Raw genomic sequence first — 22,031 nt, forward strand, 5'->3', positions numbered from 1 at the left:
TTTGTATTTATTTTTGAACTGCACTTTTGTCATAGGTGTTGGGCTTTAGGTATTATATTAAAGAGGTCTGTGTTGCATATGATCAACACAGACTTGAAACATTGGTATGTTTGTCATTATGTCATCTAAACCCTCATCCCACACAAATGTTAGGCTTTCTACAATTTAATGGAATAGATGTTGGATATGTTCATAAGAACAAATTTCTTATTGTCTTGTAACATTACTAATTAAGACTCTCCAAAATCTAGCTAACGAGCTAGTGGGGCAGAAATGGCTGAATAGGAAGCACTAGCTAGAAAAAAAAGGATGTTTACCGAGGCTTGTGCACGTATGAATAATGGCAATGCAAATCTGACTAGACAATCAGACTTAGATTAAATACTTTATGAACTTGTCTTCTTATTAATGAACTCTGCAAGGATAAATATATGCCTAAAACTAGGAAAACAAACCCTACAAGTAAGAAAATCTTTGCAAGAAATTAATTTCCTTTCAAAAATAGATCGACAGTGGACCCTTTATGGAAAGCAATGAATTAAATATTTTTTCAATTCCCATACTATCAAAGTATTTGAGATAAAAATAAAGAATATAATTTGATAGTTTTGGCAACCCTTATGAAGCATCATTGCTTATTTGTGAATCTGGATTTTGAAAAAATTTCCATAAGTTCTAACCCAACTATTTACCAAAAACTGATAGTCCAACTATTAATGAGTTCTTCATGTTTTGCAGTTTCTGGAGTTATGACACCATAAACCACCCCTTGATTGAGGTATGTAGCCCTTAGTCCCCATGCATTGCAAGTAAAATAAATTTGTGAGAATCGTGTACTTTGCTAAGATGATAAAAGGAACTTGCTTGCTTCAGATATGGCAGTGTGTTTGTCTTACCATTATGAGTAATAGTAATGTACCCTTCCTCAATATCAATGTTAGGAGTTCCATATTCTCCCATGGTACCCAGTTTAACCAAATGGAATTCTGGGCTGAATTCTTTGATAGAAAAAAGCACATTCATGGTTCCAATCACATTGTTATGCTGAGTATACACTTCTCTTCCTCTGTCTATCATGGAATAAGGAGCATACCTCTGTTATCTAAAGTGTATGACTGCCTCAAGTTCAAAGGAATTGAAAGCCTCTGCAAGGAAATCAAAATCAGAAATATCTCCTGCAAAGAGGTCAAGTTATTTGTCAGAGAATTGCTTCCATATCTTTATTCTCTTTTGAATTGAGACAATGGGTGTGAGAGATTGATCCCGAGCTGTTGTTCAAACAACCTACGGACAAGGCTATTAACAATAACAACTTGGTATCCTATGTTTGAGATATGCAAAGCTCTCGTCCATCCATAGTAACCATCCCCTCCTAAAACCATTACTTTCTTCCCTTTACCTCCCTCTTCCATGCTAGGGGATGTTGTTTACACTTTTTTCTCCTAGACAACAACAAACCTCAGGGAAAATCGGGCAACATTTCTTGTACTGCACTATCTTTTAAACAAAGATAAAGATACAAAATTACTAAATCCAAACATGGCCTCTAGCTTCCTTTATGAAATATAACTCTGCCCCCTTCTAAACGAAATTTCATTAGCACACATCAGGATAGTACTAGTAGCATCCATATGAGGCTTAATGCAATCCATTGAATCCAAACAAGAAAGAGGTGTCTGTGACATTGGTTCACAGTTGAAAGATAGTGTACCTAACCTAATATAGAAATGGTACGTCAGCCCTAAACTTGGCCCAAATGTGAGAATTAGTACATATAGAAAAGATAATCACAGTCATCTTAAACACAAGATCTACATGACATGATCTAGTTCCTATGCTTGCATTCATAGTTGGGTCCAGTTGCAAGCCTTAGGCGACTTTGGTAGCATAATGGAATTTGGATACTACTTACGCATGGATTTTTAGCCAAAAGATGTTGATTTGGTTGTTGCAAGTTACATATATGGATTATAATACTCCTAAATTGGGGAAGGGTAAACTTTCCACATTGGGGAAAACTTATGAAAATGAGTACGCTTGAGATTTAGGGCTAATGAGACGTTAGTTTGGTGGTAATCAAAGTAATCTACTAGTTTTCATATCAAGTTCAGGTTTAAAATTTTTAGGCTATTTGGCAGTGTATTTCTGAAGCTAATTTCATGGTGGAATGCTTTCTTTTTATTATTTGGATTGTCATCATGTACATTTTTCACCTGGATGATCTGAATCAAAAGATATCAAGCAAGTTAAAATTTGTCAACACCCCTAGTTTTATGAGGAAAATAAAAGTATTCTTATTTATTTGTGCAGGTTTGGAGTCAGGTGCATTTCATTTAACATTTGGTTGTGGTTTGCTATCTTTTTCCATATTTTCAATGGCAGTTTCCAAGAAGAAACTTGACGATGTGTATCCATATGGGAGAGTTTGCTTCTTCTGGGGTGAATTTAGTATATATATTTTATTACCAATCTTCTTTGGATCTATTTACCCTCCATATCCTTTTTATATCTTTAGATTCAAATGTTGGTAAAAAAAAATCATTTACAAGTTTCATTTGCGGCTCAGGTCAACTATGAGATTACTCTCCAGTGTCAGTGTTAGAATGCACATTTATGGCATGCTAGATGCATGAGAATGCATCTTTTTTTTATATGGGTTTTTTGGTTTATAACTACTATGAAGTTGGAACATTTATTTTATATTATTGTTATTGTTTGCATTTACAAGCATCAACTGTATTAAAACGGAACTGAAGTGTATTCTCATGTAAAATGGAATTAAGTGGTCATGAAATTATAATATTGTAGTAGGATGTGGTAGTATGTTAGTTCCTAACTGAAAATAAAGCAAAGTGTTCAATATTCTTATACTGAATCATTTTACTCTATCTTCAGGTCCTTCGTCTCTCCCATGATATGTTGTTTCCTCAACATTGGCTAGAGATTCCTGTATTTTGAATATGAAGAGAACTATCAAGTTTATATTCTAGCATAGGCATAAATGGTGAATGTTATAGTTTGAAAATGTTGTACATAGATGATAACAATTGCCATCTCCGTAAATGGTATGCCTAGAATGTGTGAAAATCCATCCATGTTTGATGCTGCATTTATGCAAAGCAATAAGTATTTTTCCATGCCTTGCATTTAGCTTTATGGGTTTGGTTTAGCACTAAGTTGTGGTATGGGGATATGGGTACGGGTTCCCTAAATGGAAATGTGACCCCTCAAACATTTGGAAATAGGGAAATCTCACATTACAAAATAAGGATATATAATTTAGGATATGGAGAAACATGATATCACAAAAAATTAATATATATTGAATTTTTGAGAGAAAGCATCATTAACAAATGAGGAAGAACATTTAAATGCCAATAAATTTTTCACCTATTATATTGGGATATTCATCATCAGTATCACCATTTTCCTCCTTTTCTATCTTTTTCCTCTGCCTTGATCCTCTAGGAACATCAGTCAAACATGGTAGAAAAATCTCACCATGCCTAATCAATGATTTTGGCTTGAGTGAAGGGTACATTTTTGCGAAGGTGGTGACAAAGGAGTTCCATGATAAGTGCCATGGAATTGGGGTACATAAAGGGCTCAATGATCTTTATTAAATGCCAAATTTGATATTGTCATATATGATATAATGCAATGAAAGTGTTACATTCCTGCCAATCTTAAAATCTTGAAAATTGTCAAGTCTGTTGCATTTAGAATGGAGTCTGAAATTCTGCTTTCTCCATATGAAGGATGATGAGACTAGAACCACTTTTAAACACCATGAAAGAGTGTTTGGAACAATTAATGCTAACGTCAATGTCCTAATGTAAGAGTTGGAATTTGTTTTATTTCTTTTCTACTCTTTTATTTAAATTTAGGTAGAAAAATAGGAAAGAAAAGAAATGGTAAAGGAAATGTGAGGTTTCTCTTTAGTTTGAGCAAAAGGATATAAAAGGAAGATGAAGGAAATGTAAAGTTTTACTTCAAGAATTCAACTTTACCATCAATTGTTAGCATTCTTTTTCAAACCTAGTCTGAAACCAACTAAAAGAATGAGATAAACCATTTTGGAAATCCATTGTATTTATGGTGATATGGCCTGGAAGTACGTTTCAAGCTTTATGAAATGTGTTTCCCATAGGTGGAAGGCATGTATATTGCCTGAAATGCTTTTCTGGACCATACCACATGTTTCAGTACGAAAAAATACAGGGTATGGCCCTCACCTACATGTATCATGCAACAGAGGTTTGGAAGTGTTAGCCTTTGCGTTTGTTGCATGGATTTTCTTGCACCAATTTTAAGTAGATGTTTTTTTGTAATTTTTTTCAAAATTTTGAAAGAGTTCTATATCAACTATTGGATTACAAATTTCGATTTAGATTTGGTCTTGTGTCAGGGTATATAACTAAGAAACTCATAAAAGTACATAGCAGTGAATAATCATTATAACTTGAGACATGAAAAATAGCCTCTAAGTTACGTGTGTGAAAAGTTGAAATTAGGAATGTACAGAAAATTATAATAGGACAATCATATTGCCAAATTGAAGACATATTTTAGCGAATACAAAATGTTGAACACTCCCTGTTCATTGAATTCTCCACGACAACCACTACAGAAAACTTCCGGATATACATGCATGCATTTTATAAAGAGATTAGACTTTCATATTTTAGGTTAACAGGGTAATTGCGAGTAGTGTATTCAAACATTTAGTACCCAAGTTGAGTCACTACTATCTAATTGTTTTCACAATGCTTAAGATTGGGATGGTAAAAGAAACAGACTTGAATAACTCCTAGACACCAATGTACAATGTGTAAAAGCCAAGACGACCCCCAAAATTATAAGATTTTGAGATGTTGTATTTCTTGGTTTGTTGATATGCAAGTTTCACTCGCTGTAATGTTGTTGAAAAGAATGTAGTTAAACTACCAAAAAGCCATCATACCAAACTCATGTCTTGAGTAGTTTATTAATGCCTTGTAAACCAAGATCTTGATTTTCCCTTTGTATCTAAGATTATTTTGGTTGTGTATATTGCAATTTTTCACAGTAAACAAATATGAGTATTGGACATGGACATCAATGTATAGTGATTTATTGCTTACATGTTAGGAACATTGTCTACATTATTTTAAGTTGCAACTAGAATGGGACTTTATCAATGGCCAATGGACAATATCTTATTGGGAAAGTTGAAAATGAGTTTTTTTAATAAAATACTACTACAACAAGTCCTCAGTTCTCTCAGGTTTTTCCATCTATCTTGAACTGCCTCAATCTGTGTTTTTCACTGTACTTCCTCTGAAACTTCGGCATTCAATTTGGAGGTAAGGTTTTTTCACTCTACCCAAGGAGTTTTAAGTTGTGTAATTGGATGTAATATTAAAACCTCATCCAACAACACAACCTAAAATGCCTTGGGATCTGGTACTTTTTTATTAATTACATCAAAGTTTTTCTCCATGAACTGGATCTGGTACTATGTCTTATTTAGACCAACATGTTTCTCCATGAACTCGATCTCGTAACTACATCAAGCTAGTTTATCCATTTACTTAATTTGAAATTCATCAATCTAGTTATGGTCTATTATGAATATGTTTGGTTATCCACCTTTTAATATTATGGAGTTTCCATTGTGATGTCATGGGTCCAAATGTTCATATATTATCATAGTGGTGGATGCATATAGTATGCTATGGAGTTTCTTTTATTTCTTGGCCCATGGATCCATCATGTGATAGTTGTTCATGTGAATGGAGTCGTGTCTTTGCATTGTGGGTTGATATGATATGGGTTGACATTTCCATTACTTAGCCCATGAGATTTAAGGAGGACATGTGACATTTTAATTTAATAGAGTTGGATTTTTATTACGTTGACTCATTGAGCCTACATAATGATTGATTAATTTGTTTCGTTTATCAGGGGTATCACATGAATCTACCTAGAATTCGATCCATTAGTTGGTTGGAGTTTTGGGTCCTTCATATTCAAGTGGGTAACTATATTATTTTAACATTGTTGGCCTGTATAATGGATTTGGTTACATAAAAACATTTTTGAATTTGTTTTCTTTTCATATTTTATAATTCTTCTAGGAGAAGTAAGTGGATCTCAACAACTTATTGCTATTTCTAGTAAGGAAGTTGTCAAGGGGTTTATTTTATTGTATTACTTGGAGAACTAATGGATCTAGGAAAATGGCTACTTCTTTATGTTAGGATGTTCTTGAAGGTTAAATATCAAATTCCTAAGGTGTTATTTTCTATGGTGACATTTTATTTGCTTTGTTTATATAGGTCATCTGGCCACATAGTGGCCACTATCACCCAATTAAAGAAAACTTGTTTGAGTTTCTTACTTTCTCAAGAAAAATTGGCATTGACATCACTAATGTTGAGGTATATGTCATATAATAGCTTTATATTCTACTTTATTTTATATTCTAGTGTTCATCGTCTTTCATGCCTTATACTTTGTATTGCATCTTGTTTCATTTTTAGAAGAGGAACTCAATATTGATGGTAAAAAGTAGGAATTGAAGAAAAAGGAAAACAATAACACTGGAGTGACAAAAGTAGAAAGAGAGCGAGAAGAGAATTGGTCTAGTGATACCCTTAAAACCAATATCTCGTATGAGGTCCAAACTGATGGTTAAGTCTTTAGAGTTTGTAAATGCGCCTGCAATGTCTTCGTAATAGGATGTTAATGTTTTGAAGTTATGAAACAATATTTTTTGTGGAAATTGTAGTCAGCTAATCTTAAGTTGGAAACTCATATTGTAATACTTGACATTTCATATAATATAATTTATGTTGTTGAAATTATTTATTGTTGTACTTGATATTATTTAGTATTGTCATTAACATGTGTAACTTTGCATTATCATATTAGATGAACATGCACATTGTATGTCATTTTTTCAATCTAGTCACAAAATCATACTAATTAATATATGTTGATTAATAATGAACACATGAAATCAATCTAAAACTACTATATTAGTAGTCTATATTGATTAAATAAGAACACAAATAAAATGAATATATAACGACTAAATTAGTTGCTTATAATGATTATTAATAAAACTAAATTAAATGAATATAAATTACTAAATTAGTCATTCATATAATGAATATGAAACTACCAAAAAAAATAAATGACTACTCTAAATGATAAATTTTTTATTACAAACGATGACTAAATTTTGCATATATATGATTATTAGTAGCTAATTTATAGTATCTTATAAGATGACCAAAATTTAGTCATATTTCTTTGGTCATTAATTGGTTTGAGACATGACTAAAATTTGCATATATATGACTATTAGTAGCTAATTTGCAGTGTCTTATAACACGACCAACATGTTGGTCATATTTCTTTGGTCATTAATTGGTTTTATTAGGTGATCATATAGTAGTATATTTTCTTGTGTATTTGGTCATTAATTGTGGCAATTAATCACTGGATTAATGATCAAATTTATGACTAATAAATTTGAGACAACCAATTAATGAATAAGCTAAATGTGACTAAAATTTGGTGGCGTTATAAGATATTGTAAATTAGCCACTATTGGTCACCGACTGAAAAATGGTCATTTATATGAAAATTGCAGTTATTTTTTTAGTAACAAATCAGCCATTTTGTACCAGTGGTTCTTGAGCTAGACTTAGGGCCAGTGGAACCCTTAGACTGATTCTTGAGACTATAGTACTAGAGTGGAATAGTGTAGTACTGAGGTTCAAGTACAGGTTACCCCAATAACGGATTTATTTTCCAAAATTTTCTAGTGAGGAAGAAGCTCGGGGGGAGACTAAACATCATTGGAAGTCTCATGGTTGGGTGGAGAGATCTTCTTAGTGGAATCTTTTATAGCATAGTCTGGAAACAGATAAGTATTCTTGTAAGACTTATATTTTTAATGTGATTAGAAGAAAACTTTGTGTGTTTGGTGTGTTATTGTCTTTAAAGAAAACTAAGAAAGAATTGGTAGACAACTTAGTTGTTGGTTGTATTGTCTAGTGGGAAAGGTTGTAGTATGTGTAGGACCGAGAATTGTCACTTCTCACTGGGTAGGAATGAATATATATGCTTATGCTGTAGGAAGCAATGTGAGTGTGACAATAATTTTTATTATAACGAGAGAGAGAAATTAAATACACTAAATTGTAATTTGCAGAAGGAATCATACAGTGAGAAACCAGGGTACCGGTTAGCCTCAAGTGTGTTGAGCACATAGCATAATAGAGGTAGTTTGTAACCATAATAATACTTATTAACACCCTAATGGCACTGGACGAGTCCTGAAAAAGAACCTAGGTCTCATCCACATTCACATGTGAGTAAGATGCACAGGGAAAACCTAGCGACTTGAGGGGTATCAGGGTGAGAACATAACTAAAAAAAATTACATGACTTAGAAAAGAGTGAAAATATATTCATCTAGTATTGTTAATGGAAGCTATGTCTGTACAATTTCATTGGCAGTAAAGAAATAAGCTATTATTCCAATGTACAAGTGTAAAAAACAGAAGTACGCTAACAGAGTAGCATATATATTCATTTTCATCAAATTTTGACAAAATACATTTGATCTCTTCCAAGATATATTTACTAATACTATTCATTAAAATTACGTTTTTGGAAAACTCGTGGAAAGACTTGTGCAAGGAAGGACTTCTTCGAAGATAAGAGAAGTCGAGCATATGAGAAAGATTGAAATACAGATAACTATTATAAGTCGGTTTCAAATGAAACCCCAAGTAGTAAAAAAACCCCAAAACCTTGATTCTGATTGAGGAAGTATAAGATAAACCCAGTACATGAAGGAGCAAGGAAAGTCAGAGAAACTCAGTGCCAAAGCCATGTCACAAGGAGTAGTGGGGAATGAAAAACATGTTCAATAAGAAATAGAAAAGGTTAAGGAAAACCCAAAAATCAAACTCATACCCATTCTAACTTACAATAAAAGAAAAACTTCAAGAAGAATCTATTACCTATGGGGTAAAGCACCATTGGCTAATCATCCTCAAAGCTTACGAGTAAACCACAATTAAAACCAAGAAGGAATTAATAATAGAGATTAAATATTTAGCTTGAAAAATCGAGGAACTCATTGTTACCTAATAGGTGCACTCATCTCTAGCCATATCGTCTTTTTTGAAAAAGGAAATAAGAAACATGCATGAGCTGAGAAGTTAAATGACTGGAACAAATTCCTTAAATTCCTTTCACTAAAAAAAGAAAAGAGCATAGTATACTTAGTTTCTTGTATTACCTGACGGGTGAACAAGGTTTTTGGAGGTATGCTCAGAGCACCAGTTAGAAAACTTGCAAAGCCCAAACCCTAGCAAGAAGGAGGCAAAATAAGTGACGACCTCATGATCTGGGGTAGAGCGGTTACCTCAAACCAAGAATAAACATCAATACCATAGGATCAAGAACTCTACAGCTGGGGGGAGGTGATGATCCCAAGTGTCTCCATTGTCGAGTGCATAGTAAATATCTTTGTATGAAGGAAAATGACATCAAACTTTATTGTTGTCGAGTTTGTGATAAGGCAAGTAGTCGTATAGTCGTATATTAATCATATCACTAAAAACATTAATGTTGATGCACTCCAAACTTAAATGTATACATATATATTGGATCAATTATGGTTATATTCGTATATTCCTCTGGGGATGGTGATGCTTGAGATTTTAATAATTAACAGAGATAAAATAAAAACACAATTTTTTTAGGGTAATTTCTAGTTCATGGTAATGCATGATAAAATTGTGCGAGTATATATCTTTGTTTTCAAAAAAATCCTATGGATAGAAAAAATAAAAAAATAATAATAATAAAAATAAAAAAACCATAAAATGTTTCACTTTGTCACTTCAACAACTCCTATTCAAATTGCTATCCATGCACACAAATATTTTCTTAGGCCGAGTAATTTGAACAAAAGGAAAGAAAGGTTGAGCATGTTTGATATATTCACTAATTCAATATAACTCTTACCGTAAATTCAAAAATAATACAAGTTTTTCCTTTTGTGCTTACATGGTTTATTTTCGGTATTCTGCAGATAATCATGTTAACAAATCTTCACCTTTGATGCACATCATGATTTCATTAAATTAATTTTTTTCATCTCTCATGTGCAAGTCAGAAGTTTATATTCACAAACCTCTTTATTAAGATCCAATTGAACTACAATTTCTTTGTTGTTATATTTATTTCTTCTGTAAATTTAATAGTCTAGTGATACCCTTAAAACCAATATCTCGTATGAGGTCCAAACTGATGGTTAAGTCTTTAGAGTTGGTAAATGCGCCTGCAATGTCTTTGTAATAGGATGTTAATGTTTTAAAGTTATGAAACAATATTTTTTGTGGAAATTGTAGTCAGCTAATCTTAAGTTGGAAACTCATATTGTAATACTTGACATTTCATATAATATAATTTATGTTGTTGAAATTATTTATTGTTGTACTTGATATTATTTAGTATTGTCATTAACATGTGTAACTTTGCATTATCATAAAGGTAGTCTGTAACCATAATAATACTTATTAACACCCTAATGGCACTGGATGAGTCCTGGAAAAGAACCTAGGTCTCATCCACATTCACATGTGAGTAAGATGCACAGGGAAAACCTAGCGACTTGAGGGGTATCAGGGTGAGAACATAACTAAAAAAAATTTACATGACTTAGAAAAGAGTGAAAATATATTCATCTAGTATTGTTAATGGAAGCTATGTCTGTACAATTTCACTGGCAGTAAAGAAATAAGCTATTATTCCAATGTACAAGTGTAAAAAACAAAAGTACGCTAACATAGTAGCTTATATATTCATTTTCATCAATTTTTGACAAAATACATTTGATCTCTTCCAAGATATATTTACTAATACTATTCATTAAAATTACTTTTTTGGAAAACTCGTGGAAAGACTTGTGCAAGGAAGGACTTCTTCGAAGATAAGAGAAGTCGAGCATATGAGAAAGATTGAAATACAGATAACTATTATAAGTCGGTTTCAAATGAAACCCCAAGTAGTAAAAAAAACCCCAAAACCCTGATTCTGATTGAGGAAGTATAAGATAAACCCAGTACATGAAGGAGCAAGGAAAGTCAGAACAACTCAGTGCCAAAGCCATGTCACAAGGAGTAGTGGGGAATGAAAAACATGGTCAATAAGAAATAGAAAAGGTCAAGGAAAACCCAAAAATCAAACTCATACCCATTCTAACTTACAATAAAAGAAAAACTTCAAGAAGAATCTATTACCTATGGGGACCTATGGGGTAAAGCACCGTTGGCTGTCCATCCTCAAAACCTACGAGTAAACCACAATTAAAACCAAGAAGGAATTAATAATAAAGATTAGATATTTAGCTTGAAAAATCGAGGAACTCATTGTTACCTAATAGGTGCACTCATCTCTAGCCATATCGTCGTTTTTGAAAAAGGAAATAAGAAACATGCATGAGCTGAGAAGTTAAATGACTGGAACAAATTCCTTAAATTCCTTTCACTAAAAAAAGAAAAGAGCATAGTATACTTAGTTTCTTGTATTACCTGCCGGGTGAACAAGGTTTTTGGAGGTATGCTCAGAGCACCAGTTAGAAAACTTGCAAAGCCCAAACCCTAGCAAGAAGGAGGCAAAATGAGTGACGACCTCGTGATCTGGGGTAGAGCGGTTACCTCAAACCAAGAACAAACATCAATACCGTAGGATCAAGAACCCTACAGCTGGAGTGAGGTGATGATGCCAAGTGTCTCTAATGTCGAGTGCATAGCAAATATCTTTGTACGAAGGAAAATGACATCAAACTTTATTGTTGTCGAGTTTGTGATAAGGCAAGTAGTCGTATAGTCGTATATTAATCATATGACTAAAAACATTATTGTTGATGCACTCCAAACTTAAATGTATACATATATATTGGATCAATTATGGTTATATTCATATATTCCTCTGGGAATGGTGATGCTTGAGATTTTAATAATTAACAGAGATAAAATAAACACAATTTTTTTAGGGTAATTTCTGGTTCATGGTAATGCAGGTTACAATTGTGCTTTGTTTTCAAAAAAATACTTTGGACAGAAAGAAAAAAAAGAAAGAAGGAAGAAAAAGAAGAACATAAAATGTTTCACTTTGTCACTTCAACAACTCCTATTCAAATTGCTAGCCATGCACACAAATATTTTCTTAGGCCGAGTAATTTGAACAAAAGGAAAGAAAGGTTGAGCATGTTTGATATATTCACTAATTCAATATAACTCTTACCGTAAATTCAAAAATAATACAAGTTTTTCCTTTCTGCTTACATGGTTTATTTTCGGTATTCTGCAGATAATCATGTTAACAAATCTTCACCTTTGATGCACATTATGATTTCATTAAATTAAATTGTTTCATCTCTCATCTGCAAGTCAGAAGTTTATATTCACAAACCTCTTTATTAAGATCCAGTTCAACTACAATTTCTTTGTTGTTATATTTATTTCTCCTGTAAATTGAATTGAGTTTGAATTGAGTTTTGTGTCTCAACAAAAGTGAGAAGCCTACAGAAACTTTTATTTGTAAGAATGAAATGGATATTTCACATTTCTTTTAATGATTTCAACTAAATAAGTTATAACTTTATTGGAAACTTAATTTTCATCAATTGTATATAAAGATCTTTTCAAAATTCTGTTTTAAAGAATGTTTGACCAAGAGGTTTTGGAATTTTGCATAAAAATTATGAAATTTATTCTTCCTAATCTAATTAAATTATATATAAAATCTAAATTTAATTTTAAATATTTTTTTTTAAAACTTACTCAAAACTTTATATACATCTATCAATTTATATCAATCACATTTATTGATATAATTTAGTTTTACTAATTTATTAGATATCAAAATTTTTATAAAACTGAATTTCTTCCTCACCAGTCCTCTACTAAATATCTTCGTCTGCAAAGTCACTACTCCTTTTCCTTGTCTTTTATTCTCTTTGAAATGGTCACAAAATTTAATATGAATTTCTAATGGTCTATATTGCCACACAATTTAATATGAATTTCTACTCGTCTATATTGTTAGAGATTTTTACCACTTTCACTGATTTGTAGCACTTCCTTTTATTGTCTTGAAAATTATCACACAATTTAATATGAATGAATTTCTACTTGTCTATCTTGTTAGAGATTTTACCACTTTCACTGATATTATTTTGTAGCACTTCTTACTACTCTGTCAGAGTAGTTTTCCATGCGTACATTTGTGTGTGTTATGTGAATGCATTAGGTGAATGGGAGCGTGAATGTATTGTTTGGTTAACATCTTTTGATTTAAATATTTTTGTTCATTTCAATTTTTAGTTATTATAATTAAGGAATAATTAATTTAAATGTTAAGTAAAATAGTTCATATTATAAAAGTTGTAATATTTATTGTGATGATTTTTTTAGTGGAATATTTACTCTATTTTATATATCAATAAAAAACATTGTCATTTTAAAAAAGGAAACATGGGACCAATTTATATTAAATATAAGAGGGATAATATTGTGGGAGAAGCTAACCTAAAGGTTGGTAATATTGAAATGTGGGATGTGGCAACAAAATTAGAAATTAATGGAGAGGATGAATTTGAAACTTTAGCATAGGAGGTGGTAGCCTTCATGAGTTGGAAAAAGAGCATATGGAAATAGTTGTTTTCCAATGAGGTTTTATGCATAAGGATAAGAGCATGGTAGTTGTGAAAAGAAGGCTTGAAAGAGAAAAGAAGAAAATTACTAAATATTTTAAGTGTGTTGAATGGAGAGAAGAAGCAAGGTTAGCATTTTGTTGTGGTGATTCGTTTGAGGAAACTTTGGAAAGCTAGGCTTAGCTATGTTGGATTGATAAATGATAATAAACTATTAAAGAAGGAAAATGATCAATTACATGAAAAACTAAAAAAACCTAAGAAAAAGGACCTTTCTCAACCTAAGGAAGAAAACACTAAAGGAAAAACTTAAGTTGAGAAGTTTAGTTGGGACCCATGAATATCACCTTGAGTAGGAACAAACAACATGTCAAGGGTTAAGGGTCAAGGTGGAAAATTGGAAGTGTTTCTAAATCAGTCAATCATGGTCTTACATCATTACATGAATATCGTGAAGTTGTACACAAATTCTTGGATTAGTGGGAAAAATTCTATGAACAAAAAATGGGGAGATATGGGAATTTTTGTGGAAAGAATAAAATAACATGCGAGAAGCATTGCAAGTTGTTTAGGTTGAAATCCAGGAGATGATAAATGAAATAGATAAATTGAAACAAGATAGGAAGAAGATGTGAATGCATAATCCTATAAGCCACTACTGGCTAGATACCTTCACATGTCTATGTCATTTTCTTTGAAGGAACAATGTTTATCGTTTCAAATATGTACATCCATTGAAGGTAAGCTCACACAAAAATTATGCATAGTCAATTTTTGCAAGTATATTCCACCTATCATGAAGAATATAAAATTTTGATGTGAAAGTTATATCTACATGAATTCCTATTGGATAATGAAAATTCACATAATAGAAATCCCTTTACGGGAGATTATCTAATTAAGGACATGAACTTTTTTCTTAGGACACCAAGTTTGATGACACTAGAAACGGGTCTAGACAAGAGTTGTTGAACATCATGCAATTTTTTGGGTAAGAGGTGAATATAACATTCTTCCCTTGGTTATAAATGATCATAATAATTTCCTAAGGCAACCCTACCTCACTACTTATATAAGGACATCTCAAATGACTACACTTGCATATTCTTATAAATATGTAAATTAGTACAATGATGATTCATACTTGCTTTTTAATAGAGGTGGGAAGTTTTATCTCCTAAAATTTAGAATGGAAAACCAATTTCAACATAACATTCAATAGATCCAGCTCATACATGAATTCTTTCAGGAGATTTAGAATACAATGAATAGGCTTAAGATTTCACTTTCATACTATTTGGTGCCATACAACTAGATATTAGCGTTATTTCTTTGGCAATATTAACAAGGAAGATTCTTTGTGAGTAGAATTAGAAGCTTGCCTCAGATATTATAGAATGGGATATTATGGTCAAGTAACTTATAGCTGGAATAATCCCCATGACAAACATGCTTATTCATATTACTTTGACATTGGAATCAATGTGGTAGAATTCGAAATCTCTCCTACAAAATGGAGCTTTACATGGTATGTATATATATATATATATATAGAGAGAGAGAGAGAGAGAGAGAAAGAGAGAGAGAGAGAGAGAGAGTCTACACAGAATGATCTAATAATCTATTCTACCATGATGACCTTTTAATTTAAGTGGATATTAACCAATTGATATTCTTCATAGATTCCAACAATTAATCTATCCTTTATAAATTATTGATAAGATTAATGCAATCCTAATAATGAATAATTTATCAGAGCTTTTTTTACAAAAAAAAAAAAAAAAAAACACTCATTAGGTCATTGTAAGCCCAAATGAATTATTCTTAATAATTAAAAATTTGACTAACCTATAATATTAAGGATGGTAAACTAAACTACACTCTTATAAATCATAAAACAAATTTATAGTCATCATTCTATTCTATTGCCTTCTTTAATGTTGATTTCATGCAATAAAATAACATCATTTAGTATGTTAACCATGCAGTCAACAAGGATGAACTCTTCTTCATTTGGTTATGCTTATAACAAAGTTTATGCATTACCCCTAAAGTCCAAATATGGCATTTGTTTATATACAATTTGCTTATACACAATCTTACAATCTTACCAATTGTTATGGCATTAGCTAGGCATGCTAATTGATTGTCTATTTAAATTCTATTTAATCCTAACCAATAAGCAACATCTACCAATTAGTTTTTTCCTCTATGCAAGGTCTTTTGAGGTACTAAAATAGAATTAAAAATTGGTATACTTATAACTTATTGATCTAACCAATGATTACAATATAAAAATGATTTAAATAGCTATCAAATACCACATCTAAGGGGCACCATAAAAGTTAAGTTGCATGGTTTACAAGCCATCTCTATAGAGAAACTTCTAATATGCAATATCCATAGCATCACAGGAATACATTCTCAATTAAAACTCCAAATCCTTTACTATGTAGTAGTGAAAAGTGCACTACCTTGCCTTTTAGAACATTTGAAATTGATTCCATGGAAGTTGAATTCGAAAAAAATTGATGGAACGGATCACCATTATATCTAAGTTCTTAATTTTGTGTATTTGGATATTTGTGTTAGTTAACCTTCAAATTGGTTAATACATTCACTACTAGGATAGAACCCCTTTTTAAATCCACCATTTTCTCTATTGGAAAAGCATTAAGTTGCTAAGCTCCAACTCAAGTAAGCAAATATTACAAGGCAATAAAAGCTTGCTCACTAGTGCACCAAATGAGAGAGGTCCCAACTCTTTTAATAGCATTATTCTCATCTATATTTGACACGAGCCTATGAATATGTAATTTCTTTGCTTTGAACAACTATGTCACAAAATGACTTTCCTAAAAATGAATGTTGACCTAGATTTTTGAGAAATTTTTGTAACTCTATTATTAGAATCTGCATCCTTGTTTTATTCCACATTTTGAGGTTTATATCTCATCAAATTGCCTATTTGAACATTTTCATAATTCCATAAGAAGTGTCCATTATGGTTAATTACATAAGGTCCATCCCATTAATTGGATGTACATTGTGCTTTTGACAATTTCTCTACTCCTCATGATGCATGATGATATGGAATCACTCAATTAAAAATGTTAATAACATTTACAATGAAACAACCATATTTGATATTGATGTTATACAAATGTGTTTTATCTTAGTAGCCTATTTATGTTGCTACTTTTAAACCATCCAATAGCAAGGTCACAAAGTCTTCATAGCCTAATGTCATTAATGACATTAGTGCTAATGAACATTTAGATGTAAAAATGCTTTTCGTAGTCAAGCTATAACTTTTCACAACAGCTTTATAACATTGAATTAAGATTTATGGCTATGTCACATTCAATTAAAAACATAAATCAAGGGGGTAGTCTAACTTATAAATGAAGGGCATAGTCTAATTTATAGACAAAATGACTTTTTTCATGATATTTTTTCTAGATAATTTTAATCAAAATCTGACATATATCTTTAAAAACTTGAGTTTAAATTGTTTAATCTGCATAATTTGAGCGTCCCACAGTTTTTGGCGTGTTGAATCTATTTAAGCATTCATAAATGTATTTTAAACAACAACAAAAAACTTCAAATTATATTGTCTTATTTTAATGAATTCTGATGAAAAAATCTATTTAATCTATAAATTAAACAACACCTAAATAAAAACATCAAAAAATTGATAATTTCAATTTTTCTCTTCATTATTTTAATACATAAAAAAACACACTCATCCCCAAAAATATTTGTAAAATTTAACATTTAAGATAAAAATTTAAGCCCAACGGTAGATCGAAGCCCATCCCATTAATTCGATCTCTCGCAAACGTTTTTATCATGTCGTTATACATGGGTCAACTCTGCCGGACTACGGTTGCAACTTCCCACCTCTTGAAACCATATCATTGGTGCACTGTCACGGCCCACAGTGGTCTCTCCGTTGGAACGGTTGTCAAACTTAAGGTCTGAAACATTGTGAAACATATTTTTTAATTTTTATTTCTTTTGAAATTAATAAGAAAATTAAAATTGAAATAGTTATTATTATAAAATATTTTATAAGGAAAGAGAAATTATATATATTTGAGTTAAAGATTTTTGTAATTTAAATATAATTTAGATTTAAAGTTAAAGTTATGTTAAGATTGCTCTGTAAAATTAAAATTCTAAAGTATCCTCATGGTTATCGAAATTGACAATTAAGTGTTTTTTTTGACAATTAAGTGTTTTTTTAAATATTTGAATGTGAACTTATTTCTTCATAAGGGAAAGTTAAGATGAGATTATTTTTTTTATTTTTTTTTAATTTGATTGAATATTTTTGATTAATTTTTTGGACTAATTATATTATGATATTTTGGTTGAGGTGGTTCATTCTCAAAAAAAGGTGAAAAAATCAGTTAACCAGAATGTTTAAATAGCAAGGATGCATGTGGTTGAAGAGTTAGCCATTAGGAAATAGCTATTAAGAATTAGTTGTTAAAAATTAGTTGAATAGATTTATTATTATTTTGTTATATTTTATTAATATTTTTAATTAAAATAATATTAAATTCAAATTAATTTAATAATAATATAATAAAAATTAAATATTTGTAAATATATAATTAAAAATATGATTATTATTAAAAAATGAATAATATTCAACAATTATATTTAAATATTATTATATTAAAATATTGATCCAATAGGTCATACCACTGCTACTTTTTCACTTCCCCATTATTCATTTACGGCTGGTGACAAAGTTATCTATCCCTTAATCTATGGGGAAGAGTTGTCCAAAGAATCTATATATGTCTCGGCATCATTGCAAAATTATATATTTATTGGAACACCATGTTGTTGTTGTAATAAAGAAAATTATATATTTATTGGAACACCATGTTGTTGTTGTAATAAAGAGGTCCTGTGGTGATAATGGTTAGCCATTGGTAAAAAATAAAAAAGAGTCAATAAATCCTCATCCACATTAAGTTGAAATAGGAAGCCTTTGTTTAACTAATTTAGGTCATGTGGTGATAATGGTTAGCCATTGGTAAAAAATAAAAAAGAGTCAATAAATCCTCATCCACATTAAGTTGAAATAGGAAGCCTTCGCTTAACTAATTTAGAATTGACTAATAATTTTTTTTTGAAATTTTAATGTTGATATAAATTATAATATAGATAAATATTTTTAATATAAATAATTGGGTTGATAATAATAACATTAATATGGTTAATATTCACATTAACATTTGTAAATAACATTATTAACATTTACACTATAAGTATCATTATTACTACTAATACTAATAATATTAAATATATTATATTAAAGTTAATAGCAATATCATGATTAATATTAAAAAATTATTATTATTATTATTATACTAATAATTCATCTTATTAATAAATTCATTTTATTATAATGTAATAATAATAGTATTATTATTATTAGTAAAAGTAATAACAATATTTTTAGTAGCATTATTTATAACATTAACAAATCTAAAGGGATTGAATCCAATGATGAAGAGAAAAGAATTTTTCAATACATGGCAAGGTGGTATAGGGCTTTTTATGGTTGCACCCAAAAAGATTATATTAAAAATATACCCACTTTCATGTCATTTTTATAAAGCTAGTACCTATATTAATTATTAAAATAAAATATACATAAAGTACAATCATAACAACCAAAAATGTCTTGGGGAAACCATATATAAATGTAGTAAAAACATAGCTTGAAGCCTTTGGTCTAAACATTCCAAAAATAATCATTTTCGTATATTATTCTTAAAAACTATAAACAATCTAAAAAGACTCTAGACAAATTATTTTTAAATTATAAATTACTTATTACTCATATATATAAAAAATAGTGTTGTGTCAACAGATCACCCTCACTAAAAGTCCTCAGCTTTGGGATCACCCCATAATTATATTGAGCCGCTCAATGACTATGATCATCTACCCCATAATGATTGGTTCAGATATTTGGACGAGAGAGCAGCAATGCCAAAGCCAATAAATGTTTGTAGAATAAATTTGCAAAAAATATTTGATTTTATGGAGGGTATTATCATGGAGAATTCCATGTAAGGGTAAATCTATCATTATTTATTACATATATCTTAGGACATAACTAATTTGAATCTCACTGTTTATGGTTCTGGTGCCTATTTTTTTTATATATTGTATGATTAGATTATAATAAAGAATAAAAAAATTAGAAGTTGTCTTTAGTGTGATTTTTTAGATTAATTTGGTGGAAAAATTTGAGGTGAATTCTTGATTTGTGTTATTTAAATTAGTTTTTTGATTGTATATATGGATTCAGCATCCTGGAAAACTTTAAGGTATTTAGATTGCACACGTTACCCATTAAACTTGTGGTTTCAATAAATTCTTACTAGATTTTAGAGAAATTTGACCTCAAAAACCAACCATAGAAACTTCCAAAAAATCACACTAAAACAACTCCAAAAATTATATATATTAAATCTTTGTTGCAATCTGATGAAATCCAATTTTTTTAAATATACCAGTTTTAAATATATAAGATTTTTTAATTGAAAATTCCTTATATTCCCGTTGACTGAAAAGCTGCATGTTCATTCCCCACAAAGGAATCTTGGTAAATATTGGTAGCTTGCCTTTTCTAAGATTATATGTGAAACAGAACTACTACAGGGAACTATTTCTGATACCTTCCACAAAAATAGTTCACGGTTCCTTCTCACAGCCTATTTATCAAAAAAACAATTCACTCTCTAGCTTGTTTGTTACAGTCAAAATGGAGGTAAAATTTTCACTAGTATTTTCTATTGCTTCTGAAAATGAATACCACAGAACCTATAATTTTGAGTTACAAAGAAAAAAAAGAAATTTTCAACCAGATGACCTTTGAAGAATTTTTGGATGAGGAAAGATACCACTTAAGGAACATTTTGTCACTCAGTTCTCTACTTACAAAATATGTCCATTAAAATTTTAAAATATATTTACTGATTTGACCAAGTATAGCCTAACTTAATGTTTTGAATCTACAATTTCGTGTTGTTTCAGTGAATAACTAGTTTGGAATATATATATAAATAAAATTATTAACATTTACCCTAAATATTATTAATATTAAGAATATCATATGAAAGTTAAGAGCAATACCATGATTAATATTAATAAAAATATTATTAGTAATAAACATTAATAATGTTTCGAATAATAATTTAAGATTTTGGAGAGCACGGGATAGGAGGTTTGGCGGAGCCACAGGCTATGGTTTGAGGTAGGGTTTGCCCCTAGCAAGCCTGCAATAGTGATAGAGGGCAGGTGAGACCACAACAGAACAGGACAGGGGAGGACTGTCAAGGGTCGAAGAGCAAGATTGCCCTGCGGCAGGGGAGGACTGACGGAAGAATGATGAGCCTAGATGGGGGGAGCGATCCCCTCCTACAAGAATGTGACGGCTGGAGAAGCAAGCAGAAATGGGACTACGGGAAGCCAGGGAAAAAGGGGCAAGGACACACTGGTCATGAAAGCGCGTTGGCAAGCAGGTCTCGGAGGAAAATGCTTGCCTAGAGCAGCAAAAAAACCAAGCTTTGTCATCCCCAATAACAAACCAGAGGAATATAGAGAGTTTATGAAAGACCATGCGTTGATGTGCAAATTCATAGGGGCCTGGCCTACAGAGAAGGAATTGGTCAAATGGATACAGCAACGTTGGCAACCGAAAGGACACATAGACTTGAAACTAGGAATGAAAGGCTTCTTTTCAGTTGTATTCTCTAACCTAGAAGACAAAGAGAAGGTATTTGAAGATGGCCCTTACTTCTTCAATAACGCTAGGTTATTTATGCGTCACTGAGAAGAATGCTACAACCCGGATCAGGAAAAAATGATGGCAACACCAATCGGGTCCGCCTGTTCGGCCTACCAATGGATTTCTGGGACCCGGAAATTCTGGAAGGAATACGTAATTAGATTGGGACCTTCGTCAAGGTAGCTGACACAACATGAAAAGGAAGGTACACTTCTTATGCCCAGATTTGTGTTTATATGAACATTACAAAACCTCTTCCTGATTGCGTAGAAGTAGAATATCATGATGAAATCTGGCAACAACCCTTGGATTATGAGCACATACCTTTCATGTGTCAAAGATGCCATGAATATGGACATCTATGTAGATCTTGCCTCAGAACTTCTCAGAGCCCACTCAAGGAAGCAGGAAGGAAGAAGGATCTGATAAGGAAATGAAAGGGGGATTCCAGGAGGTCCACAAAAGGAAAAGTACCAA

The 22,031-nt window shown here is 31.2% G+C and overlaps 1 pseudogene; it reads right to left on the minus strand.

The window, feature by feature from the left end:
- Positions 1–688: 688 nt before the first annotated feature.
- LOC149235921 (UDP-sulfoquinovose synthase, chloroplastic pseudogene) lies at positions 689–1,685 on the minus strand (annotated as a pseudogene).
- Positions 1,686–22,031: the final 20,346 nt, after the last annotated feature.

Source organism: Pinus tabuliformis, chromosome 8 (genome assembly GCF_031772625.1).
Source record: "Pinus tabuliformis cultivar Carrire ecotype Pingquan chromosome 8, CPIR1, whole genome shotgun sequence".
Taxonomy (NCBI): domain Eukaryota; kingdom Viridiplantae; phylum Streptophyta; class Pinopsida; order Pinales; family Pinaceae; genus Pinus; species Pinus tabuliformis.